We start from the raw sequence: 12,649 nt of genomic DNA, 5'->3' as shown, positions 1-12,649 counted from the left end.
AGAGAAGCTGCTATGAAGGAGCCTGGCATGAGACTCAGCACCTCATGTGTGTGACACTGAACGTGGGTTATTGCTCCTGTGATGGAGACCAGAAATACAGGGTAGTGTGGGAGGCTGGCATCAGCGCACAGGGAGGTGGGGAGTGCAGGAAGCAGGGAGTACCAATAAATAGAAGATGACCTCAGAATCCGAGCCATAGGGAACTAGAAATAGAGAAGGACAATGGCAGGAGAATGCATAGGAATGATTTTATTTAGCATTCACTATGTGCACTGACGGGTGTCAGGAAGAAACCCATCTGTAGTCCGTCATCAACACAGTCAAATACAAAGTCTTGGACAGAAGAAGGATCACCTGGGATGGAGATGTGTGCCTGCCAAGCAGGTGTGGGGCCCCGAGGTAAGTAAACTTGCCTGTGAAGGGCAGAATGGGGCTGGAGCGGGTAGATGCCATGCTCTGACAGTCATGAGGGATACTTGCAGGTTGATGGCAGGTGGAGAAAGGTGGTCAGCAAAATAAAGCAGGAAAATTCCCTGACAAGTTGTGAAAACAGCTATACCCTTTAGTAAAAGCAGAGAGAGTAAAAGTACCCAATCAGCAATATCAATAGAAGAGAGTGAAAGGGAGAGAGAGAGCAAAAGAGAGAGAGAGAGAGAGAGAGAGAGAGAGAGAGAGAGAGAGAGAGAGGAGAGAGGAGAGAGAGAACCAAGAACCAATTTTTCACTGGATTTGGTAGCGCTGGGGTCATTGGTGATAATTGAATCTCTTTCTACTTATCCTTCAGACAAGTTCCTCACATTCTCATTTTCCATATCTACCCATTAACTCCATAGAAACCACCTCATGATTGACAGCTGTCACCTCCCTGTGCTAGATCCTCTGATCTCTCTTCATCTAACTGCTCAATGCTCTCCCTTCTTCAACTCTTCTTCTTCCTTGGCTGTTGAGGAGAAAGCCAACCTTGGTTTTCTATTAGTTTCTCAATTGTCCTTCCAGGAACCTCTAACCTCCTGGTCCTCTCCATGACTGTTAATACTGGACAAAGCTTCATGTTCATCCTCTTTTCTTCTCTGACTCCCATCTACACCTGGGGTGGGAGTTACCACTTAAGCATTAACAACTCTCAGTTCTAATTGTTGAGTTCATATATCCAGCTGCTCTTTATTCTGATATCTTAAAGTCCCCCAACCAATTCAACATTTCCAAAACCAAATTCAAGTTCTCTTTCCCGCGAAACACAGCAAGCAAGCCCTCGTCCTCCTCTCTTCCATTGCTTGATAAGCAACTCCACTACCCATTTTGTTGCATTAACTGAGAACCTTGCTTTGCCTCCTTTTCTGTCATATGAATTTTATCAGAAAGTCCTGCTATTTTTTTTCTTATGCATTTTCTCCACTTCTGCTACCACCACCTTCGTTCAAGTTACCCTCATTTATCTCCATCCATATGGCAACAAGTTTGTTACTGATTTTGTTATTTCAAACACTGAGCTCAAGTTCTCTGATATTTCTCATTGAGTAGTGAGACCCATGTCCCATTTCCCTGAATCTGGGTGCACGTGGTACTTCACTGGCCAAAGAAGTACCATTAAAGTCATGCCATTTGACTTTGGCACAAGATCATTAAGGCAGTCTTTCCTTTCCTTTCCTTTTTTGCAATTCTGGGAGTGGAATCCAGACCCTGGACCACTAAGCCACACCCCCGTCTTAGGCTGTTTCCTTACCTTGCTGCTCAGATGCTTAGTTGGGAGCCCAGAGGTGCTGATATCTCCATGATCTTAGGAAGTCAAGCCACAAGGAGGCCTTCTAGCTTGCGGGTCTAGTCTTGGTGTCATCTCAGCCAGGACCCAGACAAGTGAGCAAGCTTTGGATGATTCCTTCCCCTGACCATCAAGTCACCCCATGACTCATCCTTCCCAGCTAGAGCCCCAGACATCACAGAACAATCCTAAGTCATCCACATTCTTCCCTCATGCTGACCTTTTACCCTCATGAGCTGTACAAATTCCAGAAAGAAAAGATTAGTTGGCATAAGAAAAAGGTTGCTCTAATCTGAGAAGTTTGGGGATGATGTTATGCAGCAATATTAACAGAAACAGTGACATATCCCATCTATCTGCACACAGTTCAGTCTGACAAAGTAGCCTCCCTACTTATAGCTGTTAAATTATGTCCCGTGCTCTTAGGATAAAGATCAAAATTCTTACCTTGACTCTGGATTCCACAGGCGTTTCCACCCTCATCTTGCAGCACATGCCCTCCCTTTCTCTGTCCTCACGTCAAACTGGCCCTCTTTCAGTTCTCTGAATTTGCAGTCCTCCTTCCTGTCCTCCTGTTTGCACGTCTTCCATCGTAAGCCATTCTTTCCTCTCTATGCACCACTGGTGGCAATTTATCCTGCAGATCACACATCGACTTTGGCCACTCTTTCAGGGTCAGGTTTTACTGCTGTGACATCTCTCCTGTATCTCTCTCTTACATGGCATTTATCACTGCTGAGGGAATTTTGGACTCCATTCCGAAGGCATTGGAAGCACAAAGTGCTTCTGAGCAGAGTAACTGCACTATTCATCTGGCAACAAGGTATAAAATGGATTGAAGTAACAATCATACATAGACTTGACAAGTTAAAGATTTTCGTTAGTCAGTTTTCTGCTATTGTAACAAATATCCACGATGATCGACTTATAAGGAGGAAAGACTTATTTTGGCTCATGATTTCAGAGACTTCAGTCCATGGTTGCTTGACTCCTTTCTTTTGGGCCTGTGGTAAGGCAGAACATCACGGTAGGAGCACATGGTGGAAGGAGCCGCTCAACTCATGGTGGCCAGAAAAAGAGGAGGAGACCATAACTCCACAATCCTTCTTGAGGGTGTGTCTCTAAGGCCCTAACGCCCTCCAACTAGATCCCACCTCTTAAAGGTCCCACCACCTCCCAAGAACACCACAGACTGGCAACCGAGACTTAAACACATGGACCTTCGGGGGACACTAATCCACATCATAACAGACCTTGTGTTGTCATCTGATATTGTAAATATTTGATTCATGACTGTTTTTAGACTGTTAAGTACTACAAGGCCAGAGATCCTGCCTGTTTTTGTTTACAGTAACATTTCTAGTGCATTGCATGGAGCTACACACATTATACAATCTTAGTGTATACACTGTAGGATGCATAAACAAACCTTGGTGGTCCACTTGCAAGGACAACATTTTTAAACATTGCATTCTCTTTAGTATCTTGGAGGAAGTTGAAACTCTTGTAAGTCTGTTCTTGAGGAAATTGCTGTCTGGTTGGGAAACTGGGATAGGTACATAATCACCTCTGGTGGTTAAGCTTCTCTTGTAAGAAAGACACTGTCCTGGGTACTTCAAGCATTTTATTTATTCTTCCTAACTTCTATGAGATAGGTGTTGTTATAATTTTTATTTTACAGATTAGAGAACAAAATCTTAGAGAGATTAAATAACTGTCATGGTTTGGGTGTGAGGTGTCCCCCCGAAGTTCATGTGTGAGACAGTGCAAGAAGGTTTAGAAGTGGAATGATTGGGGGTTTTGAGAGCCTTAACTCAATCAGTGAATTAATTCCTTGATAGGGATGAACTGAAGGAGAACTGAAGGCGGGTAGGGGGTGGCTGGAAGAGGTGGGCCATGGCGGGTATGCCTTTGGGGTATACATTTGGTGAGCTAAGCTTAGCCTCTCTTTGCTTTCTGATCATCATGTGATCTGCTTCCCTCCACCACACTCTTCCACCATGATGTTCTGCTTCACTTCGAGCTCGACGAATGGATCAGGCCGTCTATGGACTGAGACCTCTGAAACCATGAACTCCCAAATACACTTTTCCTTCTCTACCATTGTTCTGGTCAGGTCTCTGAGTCACAGCAGCAAAAAAGCTGATGAGAACACTCGTCCAAAGCTACATGGCTAGTACATGACTCGGGTAGGAGTTGAACCAAACACTTTGGTTCAAATCACTGGAATGAAAACATTATTATTTTTTTTTTTTTTATATTGCTTTTTTTTTTGTTTTTTTTTTTCTTTTTATTGTAAACAAATGGGATACATGTTGTTTCTCTATTTGTACATGGCGTAAAGGCATACCATTTGTGTAATCATAAATTTACATAGGGTAATGTTGTTTGATTCATTCTGCCATTTTTCCCTTCCCCCCCTCCCCTCCCACCCTTCCCCTCCATCTATACAGTCCTTCCTTCCTCCATTCCTGCCCCTCTCCCTAAACCCAACTCCAACCCCAACACTAACCCTTCCCACCCCCATTATGTGTCATCATCCACTTATTAGCGATATCATTCTTCCTTTGGTTTTTTGAGATTGGCTTATCTCACTTAGCATGATATTCTCCAGTTTCATCCATTTGCCTGCAAATGCCATAATTTTATCATTCTTTATGGCTGAGTAATATTCCATTGTATATATATACCACATTTTCTTTATCCATTCATCAATTGAAGGACATCTAGGTTGGTTCCACAATCTGGCTATTGTGAACTGAGCAGCTATGAACATTGATGTGGCTGTATCTCTGTAATATGCTGATTTTAAGTCCTTTGGGTATAGGCCAAGGAGTGGGATAGCTGGGTCAAATGGTGTTTCCATTTCAAGTTTTCTAAGGAATCTCCACACTGCTTTCCAGAGTGGCTGCACTAATTTGCAGCCCCACCAGCAATGTAAGAGTGTACCTTTCTCCCCACATCCTCGCCAACACCTGTTGTTGGTTGTATTCTTGATAATTGCCATTCTAATTGGGGTGAGATGGAATCTTAGGGTGGTTTTGATTTGCATTTCTCTTATTACTAGAGATGTTGAACATTTTTCCATATGTTTGTTGATTGCTTGTACATCTTCTTCTGTGAAGTGTCTATTCATTTCCTTAGCCCATTTGTCAATTGGATTATTTACATTCTTGGTGTAGAGTTTTTTGAGTTCTTTATAGATTCTGGAGATTAGCGCTCTATCTGAAGTATGATTGGCAAAGATTTTCTCCCACTCTGTAGGCTCTTTCTTTGCATTGCTGATAGTTTCCTTTGCTGAGAGAAAGCTTTTTAGTTTGAATCTATCCCAGTTATTAATTCTTGCTTTTATTTCTTGTGCTATGGGAGTCCTGTTGAGGAAGTCTGGTCCTAAGCCGACATGTTGAAGCTCTGGACCTACTTTTTCTTCTATAAGATGCAAGGTCTCTGGTCTGATTCCGAGATCCTTAATCCATTTTGAGTTTAGTTTTGTGCATGGTGAGAGATATGGGTTTAGTTTCATTCTGTTGCATATGGATTTCCAATTCTCCCAGCACCATTTGTTGAAGAGGCTATCTTTTCTCCATTGCATATTTTTGGCCCCTTTGTCTAGTATGAGAAAATTGTATTTATTTGGGTTTGTGTCCGTGTCCTCTATTCTGTACCATTGATCCACCTTTCTATTTTGGTACCAATACCATGCCGTTTTTGTTACTATTGCTTTGTAGTAGAGTTGAAGATCTGGTATTGCGATACCCCCTGCTTCACTCTTTCTGCCAAGGATTGCTTTAGCTATTCTGGGTTTTTTATTCTTCCAGATGAATTTCATAATTGCTTGCTCTATTTCTGTAAGGTACATCATTGGGATTTTAATTGGAATTGCATTGAATCTGTATAGCACTTTTGGTAGTATGGCCATTTTGACAATATTAATTCTTCCTATCCAAGAACATGGGAGATCTTTCCATCTTCTAAGGTTTTCTTGAATTTCTTTCTTTAGTGTTCTGTAGTTCTCATTGTAGAGGTCTTTCACCTCTTTTGTGAGATTGATTCCCAAATACTTTATTTTTTTCGATGCTATTGTGAATGGGGTAGTTTTCCTAATTTCTCTTTCTGAAGATTCATCGCTTATATATAAAAATGCCTTCGATTTATGTGCATTGATCTTATATCCTGCTACTTTACTGAATTCACTTATGAGATCTAAAAGTTTTCTGGTGGAATTTCCTGGTTCCTCTAAGTATACAATCATATCATCAGCAAATAGGGATAGTTTGAGTTCTTCTTTTCCTATTCGTATCCCTTTAATTTCTTTGGTCTGTCTAATTGCTCTGGCTAGAGTTTCAAGGACGATATTGAATAGAAGTGGTGAAAGAGGGCATCCCTGCCTTGTTTTTAGAGGGAATGCTTTCAGTTTTTCACCATTAAGAATGATATTAGCCATGGGTTTAGCATAGATGGCCTTTACAATGTTAAGGAATGTTCCCACTATCCCTATTTTTTCTAGTGTTTTGAGCATGAAGGGGTGCTGTATTTTATCAAATGCTTTTTCTGCATCTATCGAAATAATCATGTGATTCTTGACTTTAAGTCTATTGATATGGTGAATGACATTTATTGATTTCCTGATGTTGAACCAACCTTGCATCCCTGGGATGAAACCCACTTGATCATGGTGCACTATCTTTTTAATATGTTTTTGTATGCGATTTGCTAAAATTTTGTTGAGAATTTTTGCGTCGATGTTCATTAAGGATATTGGTCTATCAGATCATAATGGATTGAAGTTACAAATTAATGAAAGAGTAAAAAACAGAAACTATTCCAACACCTGGAGATTAAACAATATGCTACTATATGATGAATGGATAACAGAAGATATTAGGAAGGAAATTAAAAAATTCTTAGAGGTAAACGAGAACAAAGAAACAACATATCAAAATCTCTGGGACACTATGAAAGCGGTACTTAGAGGAAGATTTATTTCATGGAGCGCATTTAATAAAAGAAGTAAAACTCAAAAAATAAATGACCTAACACTACAGCTCAAAGCCCTAGAAAAAGAAGAACAGACCAACACCAAAAGTAGTAGAAGACAGGAAATAGTTAAACTGAGAGCTGAAATCAACGAAATTGAAACGAAAGAAACAATACAAAAAATTGACAAAATAAATAGTTGGTTCTTCGAAAAAATAAACAAAATTGATAAACCTTTAGCCACACTAACAAAGAGAAGACGAGAGAAAACCCAAATCACTAAAATTCGGAATGAACAAGGAAATATCACAACAGACACGACCGAAATACAAAACATAATTAGAAGCTATTTTGAAAATCTATACTCCAACAAAATAGAAAATTTCGAAGACATCAACAGGTTTCTAGAGACATATGAATTGCCTAAACTGAACGAGGAGGACATACACAATTTAAATAGACCAATTTCAAGTAATGAAATAGAAGAAGTCATCAAAAGCCTTCCAACAAAGAAAAGTCCAGGACCAGATGGGTTCTCAACCGAGTTCTACAAAACTTTTAAAGAAGAACTCATTCCAATACTTCTCAAAGTATTCCAGAAAATAGAAGAGGCGGGAACTCTCCCAAACTCATTCTATGAAGCCAATATTACCCTGATTCCTAAACCAGACAGAGACACATCGAGGAATGAAAACATTATTTTTTTTTATTTATTTACTTCACAAAGAATATTTGGAGCAAAGGAGAAGTAGGAAATAGAGTAGGTTGGATCAAACTTTGGGATAAGAAATTTAGATTTTGTTCTGTAAACAGTAGTGATCTGTTAAATAGTTTTGAGTGGATGATTGCCATAATCAGAACTGATCCTTCAGCACCCATCACACTGTGGCTGATATTAGACTATGACTGTCACTATACACAATTGGAAAACTGGATGGCACACATAAGAATCTTCCAGGCTTTGGACAAAAGTCACCTTGAAAAAGAAAGAAGGCAGGTAACTCCTACACTGCCCAGCTTTTTACTTAGGGGCACTATCTAAACTGTGGTGAAGGACAGGAAACAAACATTGCAGCATCCTGGCTAGCTGAGCAAGAGCAGTCTGAGTTTGAGAAGGTCATGCAGGACATCTGATAGAAAAAGGGAGACAGGCAAAATGAAGCAAACGAAAATTCTGTAACTAAAAAACAAAATATCTGCAATGATAGTCCCCAGCTAGGTTTAACTGCAGATTATACTGCATAGAAAAAATATCAGTGGACCTGAAGACAGGGTGACAGAGACTAAAGAGAATATAACAGAGTTGGGTAGAGAGTAAAAAATATATATTCAGTGACAACTGAATATTATAAATATATATATATTTATAACTGAATATTATAATATATATAAAAATATATATTCAGTGATTGTGTGTTAGTAATCTAACACATATGCAATTTGAATCCTGGAAGGAATGAAAAAAGGTTGAGGAATAAAAAAAAAGTTGATGAAAAATCATGGGAAAAATTTCAAAATTTGATGAGAAAAATTAAAAGCCTAATAGTTTCAAGAAACTCAACAACCATAAATGGATTAAATACAAAAAAAGACATGGCATAATCAAATTGTTAAAAATTAGTGATACAGAGAAAGTTTAAGCAGAGGAGTGGAAAATACATATCTACAACAGAAGACAGATAATAGTAGTGACTGTCTTGTTAGAAACAATGTAAAGCAGAAAATAGTTGAGCAACTTATTTAAAACACTAAAGGAAAAAAATAGCTACCTGTTAACCTATGATTCTTTGATTCTATATCCAAAGAAAATATCTTTAAAAATTAAAGTAAAATACAAGCATTTTTATGCAAATCAAAGATGAGAAAATTTATTGCTAGCAAACCTATATAGATAAGAGAAATTCCTCAGGGAACTGAAAAATTGTAAAATAGCTAGGTCCAATTATTAGTTAAAAATCACACCTTTGGGAAAGAAAGTGATGATCCTCAGACGGTTTATTAGAAAATGCTTTTCTTTACTTTGATGTTTTGGTCTTATTTTCAATATTTTGCAAGCATCAGCATATCTTATGCTTATTCAACTTGGGAAATAATCTTACTACAATTGGGGATACCCAGCTTATTTTTGTCTTTGGTGTTTGGTAGAATGATATGTTAGAGAAACTGAGTCAGGTGAGCAGAGAGGATACAGGAAGGCCAAGGAGAGGTCACCGGAACAGTTTAGGTTATGGGTGATAAGTGCCCAAAGAGGATGCTGGCAATGGGCAACAGGAACCCATGTCAGCCAGATGCACCTGTGTTAGGATTAGTGAGAGTCACCGCCTAGTTGAATGTGACCGGCCAGGAGAGGATACCCAGGTGTTACTTAGGGGCACTAAGAGATCGAGAGCCAGGGTGCCATTGATAGCTGGAGCAGAAGCTGGGAAGCAGGAGAGCAAGGTTTCGTGTGCCCTTGTCTGATGTTCTGGGCACTGAATTCAGAAAGGCTGAGGTTTAAATCTGTGTTCAGCAAAGTGCCCGTAGGCTAGTTATAACACCTCTGCAAGCCTCAGTTTCCTCTCTAAATTTGGAAAACAGTAGCTCCTTCTCTGAGTTGTCCTGAAGTATAAAGTAAAGTAAGGACATGCATAAATAACAGGGAGCACAGTGTTTGCCAGAGAGCATAATACAGGAGTAAGGAGGCAGCTCGGACCAGCACCACGGCCCCAGCCACATAGCAGCTGTTGCTGTGGTAACAGAGTCCTGTAAAGACGTTCTAGCACTATGATCACAGAATCCTGAGTCATGTAGAACTGTTGCTATGGTCACAGAGTTTAAGTAACGTGTTCTGGGCCCTGACCAGAGGCTGCTGGAGTTCTGACTAACTGCATTTAGTGGTCTGTCCCCATCAGAAACAAGAGGTAGACACATAAAAGGGAAAAGTGAATTTAATCACTCAACTTTTAACTCCAACTGGGAAGGGAAGTTTACCTGCCTTCCCCATCCTACAGAACTGTTAGCATTTGTAGATAAAAAACCCATAAATATACACAAGTATATTCAGCCAGGCAGTGCTGTGGCCAGGGAAATGATTTAATTCTGGCACTCAGCCCTTTGTTACATCCTCCTGGAACCAAGCTAGGACTTTTGGGGCAATCAGCTTCCATTCTCAGTTGGAGGAGGCGACCTGGGGAAAATAGCCTCGGGAGCAATTAATAGCAAAAGACTGGGGGTGGATAGAAAAGAAAAATTGGGGGCTTCTGATTTTAAATGGGCCCCTTTACAAAAGAACATCACAGAACCCCAAGTGATGTAGAACCGTTACTATGACCAGAGCCCTGACTGTTCTGATAGGACTGTTCTGGAAGAGAGTCCTGGGAGCCTAGATAGAAAGGTGACCCAAAGGACAATGTGGTAAAGGCAGATTAAGGAGGATGGAGACAAGAAGAGTCCACTGGATTTTGTGTCTAGTGGCCCTAAACTTCACTGAGAACAATTTTAGGACAGTGCTGGGTGGGACAACCTGATCTCAGGGTGAAGCAGAAGCTGGGACACCAGCCTTGTGCCTGGTGCAGGGTGGCAAGGCGCCAGAGCGTTCCTGGATCAGGAAGGCAGAAGACTGGGATGTGCTCACGAACTGGGAGTGAGTCTAATGAAGGGAACCTGAAAATGAGAAGCAGGGAGGCCGTGGCAGGGGCCATACGATGCGGAGAGGTGGGACCAGGATGGGAAGGAGGGAAGAGTGGTCGGAGGTGAAGGACAGCGCAGCCGAAGGCGTGTTTATGTGGTTACCGGAGCGGGGTGGGATGAAAGCTGGTCTGCAGGCAGGTGGGCGTGCGGTTGGGCACTTGAGCAGGTGGGCGAAGGCGAGACCAAGAGGGAGACCCCTGTGGAAGTGAGGAGTTGCCAGTCAGCATGGGGCTGGTCAGGAAGCAGGAGAGGGGCCCTTGGCCTGTGTGAATAGGAACCCACTGAGGAAGAGGACAGAGAAACTTCAGGAAGAGCAAGCAGCCCAACAAAGTCCACAAAGACGGAAGCTGCAAGGAGCCAGGCAGGAACCCACCTTGCCAGAGACCTGCTCCCGCCCTCAGGTGGAATCACTGGCCCTCCAGGCACTTCTCAACCGATTCCTGCAACCGGTTCTGTCCCTGGCTGCATGCAGAACATCTTCGGAGGCCAGTTGAGGGCCCAGCGAGACGACCTCAGAGTCAGGGAAGGTCCAACCTTCCTTCCGGTTTAGCTCTGCTCAGGGAGACCTACCTCCAGGGGCTCTGGATGCCAAGTCACTGTGCCAACCGACACTGGCTAGAACTAGAAATCCATTGTGCTTGTAGCACGTCAGGACCCCCAACCCTGTGTAACACCACTCGGAGAGGGAAAGAGGACTGCTCCCCAATTAGGTAGAGGCTTTGGAAAAGAGGAAGTTGGTTTAGCTTCAGAGCTTTCTTCGAAATGACATTGCCATTTGCAAGCCTTAAACTTCCCAGGGTCATGCTTTCCCTTTGTTTCTGGAAAATCCGAGCATCGGAGAGGTGTGAGGCACAACTGGGAAGTGGAAGTTTGCTAGGAACCTCCTACTTTCAGAGAGCCACAGGAGACTCTGATGACTTTGATGTGGGAATCACATCTTGCGAAACAGTTCTAGAAGCCCATTTCCTGCTGATAGCTTGCTCGTCCAGATGTTGGATAGGAAAACCAAGTGTCTGTGTGGCCACTCGAACGACAATGAGAACCTGAGGGAACTCTGTTGGGTCTGTCATGCCTAGCTACATTTCAACAGTGACATGCCCTTAACCCAAAGCGGGGGCTTTATTAGCTGCAGTGGTCACTGGGTGCCCTCCTGGGTCCTCTCAAATCACATCTGATGGCAGAGGGAGAAAGAGAGGCATGCGAAAAACAGCATGTGTTCTACAAGTGATGAGTGAATAAACATTCTCTTGACCTTAGAGTTCATATTCATCCTTTGAAATTCGTTTTTTTAATTGATTAAGTTTTAATTGGTTCATTATGGTTATATATAAAAGTGGACTTCGCTTGATGTGTTCATATAGACCCATGACTAATTTAATTTCATTCTGCTGTTCCTCCCCTTTCCCAGGTCTCCACCTTCCCCCTCATTTCTCTGCCTTTTCTTTTTATGAGATCCCCCACCCTTTTAAAAAATGCCTAATTTCTCCCTAAATTCTTCCTTGGAGAGAGAACATTCAGTCCATGACTTTCTGAGTCTGGCTTATTTCACTCAGCATGATATTCTCCAGTTCCATTCATTTACCAAGCAAGGACATAATTCCATTCTTCATGGTTGAGTAAAACTCCATTGTGTATAGAAACCCCATTTTCTTTATCCAATCCTTTATTCAGGGACACCTAGGCTGGTTCCATAAAATTCCTTTACGAAATGACACTGAGACAGGAGCCACACCTGATGACTGAGTAAGTGTAATTTTATGAAGCATACGCGCTGCAAGACCTCACTAATCCTGTCAGGAGTGCTGTAAATGCCATCATTATATCTATTTGCAGATTTAGATCCAGAAAGGTCACTTCTCTCTAATAAATGATAGAGCCAAGAAACCACATCCAAGTTGATGCATTTTGGCACTGAACTTTTCTGGTGCTTTCCTGCTGCCTCTGACTCAATCATATTCCTCAGAATATGCCTCAATCATAGTCTCAGAGTTTGTAAATATCCAGTTAAATTTGTAGCAGGAGTCTGAATTCATAGTAAGAAAGAATATTTTTGTTTTCATTGGAAAAGAAAATATGATTGGAGAAAGGAGATCAGTGGAGAGAAGGAAAGGGATGGTGGGAGGGAGGCGGGAGGGAAAGGGGAATTACCGGGGAATGCTATTGACTGGATTATATTGTTCTATCACGTGTGCATGTGTGAATAGGCGAACACAAATACCACCATTATGTACAAGTAGGATGCAC

General features: G+C 41.6%; 1 protein-coding gene across 1 annotated transcript in view; it reads left to right on the top strand.

Moving 5' to 3' along the window:
• The first annotated feature begins 296 nt into the window (after positions 1–296).
• Positions 297–12,649, top strand: part of Il1rl1 (interleukin 1 receptor like 1) — a 63,717-nt gene continuing 51,364 nt past the window's right edge. Inside the window, exon 1 of the mRNA XM_047522594.1 lies at positions 297–399. The gene's annotated coding sequence lies outside the window, so the exon portion shown is untranslated. The remainder of the gene's footprint in view (positions 400–12,649) is intronic.

Source organism: Sciurus carolinensis, chromosome 13 (genome assembly GCF_902686445.1).
Source record: "Sciurus carolinensis chromosome 13, mSciCar1.2, whole genome shotgun sequence".
Lineage (NCBI taxonomy): Eukaryota > Metazoa > Chordata > Mammalia > Rodentia > Sciuridae > Sciurus > Sciurus carolinensis.
This window is presented reverse-complemented; position numbering and strand designations above follow the sequence as displayed.